The 3,705-nt window shown below is 30.7% G+C and overlaps 1 protein-coding gene and 1 long non-coding RNA gene across 3 annotated transcripts in view; one reads left to right on the top strand and one right to left on the bottom strand.

Annotated features, from left to right (window-relative positions):
- LOC117168466 (probable beta-hexosaminidase fdl) overlaps positions 1-3,705 on the top strand; it is a 92,681-nt gene that overhangs the window by 23,704 nt on the left and 65,272 nt on the right. The window lies entirely within an intron of this gene.
- LOC117168469 lies at positions 3,160-3,699 on the bottom strand. Its single transcript, XR_004466493.1, has 2 exons — positions 3,586-3,699; positions 3,160-3,512 (listed from the first exon to the last, which is right to left on the bottom strand). It is a non-coding gene; the product is annotated as an uncharacterized LOC117168469 (long non-coding RNA).

Below are 3,705 nucleotides of genomic sequence, written 5' to 3' on the forward strand. Positions count from 1 at the left end.
ATCATGTCGCAACTGCTCTCGGCCTGCTCCCCTGGGAAACTGCAGGAGCCAGCTGCTGTTCTAGGAAGGCCGAGAACGGGGTGACTGGAAGCGAGAGTTTGGTGTATTTAAAAATGTATATTTTTTTGATTGAAATGTTTCTCTCATTATTACAATTATACGAATGCTTATGAATAAATATTAAGTAATTTTAAATTCATTAACAATAAGTTAATCAAATTACTTTTTTTTATGTTCCACTTAAATATTTTGAACACTGATGAAAAAAACCTGCTTGAAAAATAAATTTAAAAAAAAGCATACTATTTCAAACATATATAGAATTATCTACAAACAAGCAATTATCTTAGAGGCTGTAATTTTTACTTTTTAACTAAGGCTTCCGAATTGCCACCGAGATTGCCAAGGATAATTGATTACTGACTAATTATAAAATCGACTTAATGACGCCATTCACTGCAACACAAATGCTGCGAAAATACGGAACATGAATCAACACCGTAAAACTATGAGCTTTATCATTCACTTTTTTTGTCAAAAATGTCTCGCATTCTCTAGTTTTAAATCCTTTCTTATAACAAATTATTATTGGAAAAATAATAACATTAGTGAAAAAATTGTTATCCGAGAGCAGATTGCGTGGATGACTCGACGCGGAAACAGGAAGTGTCACTGCCGACAAGCACTAAATTATGCACGAGTCACTGAGCAAGAATTATACAAGTTTCGCTCTAAAGTGCTCCTGGAAAAAACTGCATTTCAGTGTTTAAGTAATAAGCATACACATGTTTTTTAAATGTGCAGTGCGCTTTTTATACTTTAAAAAAATTGCTCCACTCAGACAGTTCAGGGCCTGAGAAACTTTTAGTAGCCTATGTTCTACGGGCGTTTTGCAGCCACTAGAAAAATAAGAAAAATAATTGATTTTAATTTTTTCTTATTACAAATTTCAAAACATTTGTAGATAGTATACAGTGTCACGATTTTCAAATTTACTGTTCGCATTTAATATTTTTTATAAAAAAAAATTGAAATTGAAATCATAAAACTGCTTGCAAAGGTAAAAATAATTAATAAGCTTTAAACATGCTAAACATAATTTTATGCAGTATATAAAAAACATTGGTTCGCGAATAAAATCTAAGAATTTCACTAAATACAGCTGCGATGCAAAAAATTACGCAAAGTAAAAAGTTATCATTACAATCAACTGCGTTTGTGAAATTAAAGTTTGCCAAGTAATCCTAGAAGATTTATAAATTTATTAAATTACAGAAATTTCTAGAATGGATTAAAAGAGTAAAATAGTACAAAACTTAATAAGATTATTATTATTTAAAAAAAAGACAAATTCAAAGGCGGACTTGTTTGAATCGTAATTGTACTTGGTGAGATTTCAATGATGTTTTGATAACAAATTTTATTAAATAAAATACTCGTTTCAAAGCAATATGAATATTTAATACTCAATACAATATAATGCATATATATTTAGTATTGATATTGATATTATAATGAAAAAAAAAACTATCAAACGTTTTTTTTTATTTCCCACTTTCCCAGATGGGTGTTATTAATAATATTCTGAAATAATCACATAAAACAGCTGTAATTTTTTATGTCAAATATTGAGATTATAAACATTTTATAAAACAAATAAATATTTATTAATTTCATATGAAACACAAAAAAATGTATTATTTTTATAATATAGATTTACATAATATTGTATATTTATGCTTTCGTTTTTCTTCAACAACTAGATGCATTAAGGGGATGCCATAACAACGCGTCTCGTTCCCCTGGTAAGTGGCAATTATACATTTATGAATGCTAATAAATCACTGTGTATAAATTCAAGTAAAACTAATGAACCACCAACTCAACGCCACGTTTTGAGGTTTAAAATACTTTGCATGTTGTTTTGCGAGAAAAATTATTACAATTATTATTCCTTTGGACGATCCAGAGGAATATATACAAAATGAAACATCGGTTTAACCTTAAGATTATTGTGTTGTACTAGTTTCAAATAAAAAAAATCAGAGGTATTTGGGTATGAATCAATTTTTTCAACTCTCTTTATGTGTAAAATGATTATTATTTCAGGATCGTCCAGATACTTTTCTAAGGGAGTTATATTGCAAATCTTTTCCAAACAGCTTTAATAGTGTAAGTTCCGGCTCGTTTTAATGCCTAAAAAAGCGAATTTTTTCAATTGGAAGTCAAAAATATTGAAAAATAATTCATGAATCAAAATTTCGCGAGACATTAGTCCTAGATATTCAACTAACACAGTTATGTTGAAAAAGTTGTATACACAAGGCGCATATTGAAATCTTTGATCCAATCGGTAGAACCCATGTGTAATTAAGTTATTAAAATGTCGGATTTTTTGGCAGAGAAGTCAAATAGCTTTATATAATCAACTTATATCTCTAGGAATAGTTAATCAATCAATATTTCCTTTAAAAAGTCACTGAAACGTCATCTATTTAATTTATCATGAAATGTTTAGACGAATCGATTTTATATTGTAGGCTACAGGTCGATTGAACTGCTAACATTAATATATTTTTCATGTTTCTGCCTTTCGTTTTCGAATTCCCGATTAGGCACCCAAAAATAAATAGATTCCGAACCCTTTCAAAGCCGGTTGGAGCTGCCAAATGTAACCCCAAATAAATTAAAAACAAAAGTTTCGCTTAACGCATTAGAAGGCGCTGCAAAATCACGAAACTTGCAAAATCTATCAGGCTTGGGCATACCAATACATAATTTTATCGCAAAACACTCGCTTTATTCAAATTGTATCAGTTATAAAAATATATAAAATCATGATAAACAAATTAAAACATTATTTTTTACTGGAGCTATCTCTATAGAAATCAATGCTGACAATTTAAAATGACCAAAACTGCTCTGTAAATTTGAATCAGCGAAGTTTCGCTGATTGGCAGCGCATATTCGCTAATTCAACCAGCCTAGAGTATACAGCTGCGAATCAGCGAATATTCGCTACCTGAATTAGCGAAAAATTTATTTCGCTGAATAGCAGTGAATGATTTGCTGATTAGCAGTGAACGTTTCTCTGATTAACAGTAAATATTTCCCTGACAAAATTTTGAATTTTCTGGGGTTAAAAATAAATTTTAATTGTTTGTAGTTTGAAAAATGAACATTTATTATAAACTCAATGAAGATTATAAAAGTTTACAAATTTTAATTTTACACACGAAGTTAGCATTGAGGACTCTCAGTCCATATAGTTATCATCGTCAAGTGCGGAAGCATTACGGGCGTTGTCCAGCTTTAAATTCGATAAATTTACGTGTAATGACATGACAACTCCACGAGACTTTGTACCCAAGCCATACACATAGGTTTATATGAAGTTGTAGAAATTGATAAGTCCTCCAGGGTAACAGAGATTTAGAGCAAAATAAGTTTTAAAAAGCCGATCGAAAGAATGACCGGGTTGCAGTTGTGAGGTTGTACAAACCAGCCATCTCCTTAAACGAAGAATGAGTTGCGATTATTTTGTCCCTTTACGTAGACAATATAGGGCTGTATGTTTGTACTAACCCTAGCACTTTCATCGTTTACGCTCTGTGGTAAATTGGTGCGCTCCTAAAAAAACAGAAATATATCGGATCAAAAAGGTACTGACATCGTCGTTCATTTCTTGATCGACTGAGGTCGATT

The sequence above is a fragment of the Belonocnema kinseyi genome, chromosome 2 (assembly GCF_010883055.1).
Source record: "Belonocnema kinseyi isolate 2016_QV_RU_SX_M_011 chromosome 2, B_treatae_v1, whole genome shotgun sequence".
Lineage (NCBI taxonomy): Eukaryota > Metazoa > Arthropoda > Insecta > Hymenoptera > Cynipidae > Belonocnema > Belonocnema kinseyi.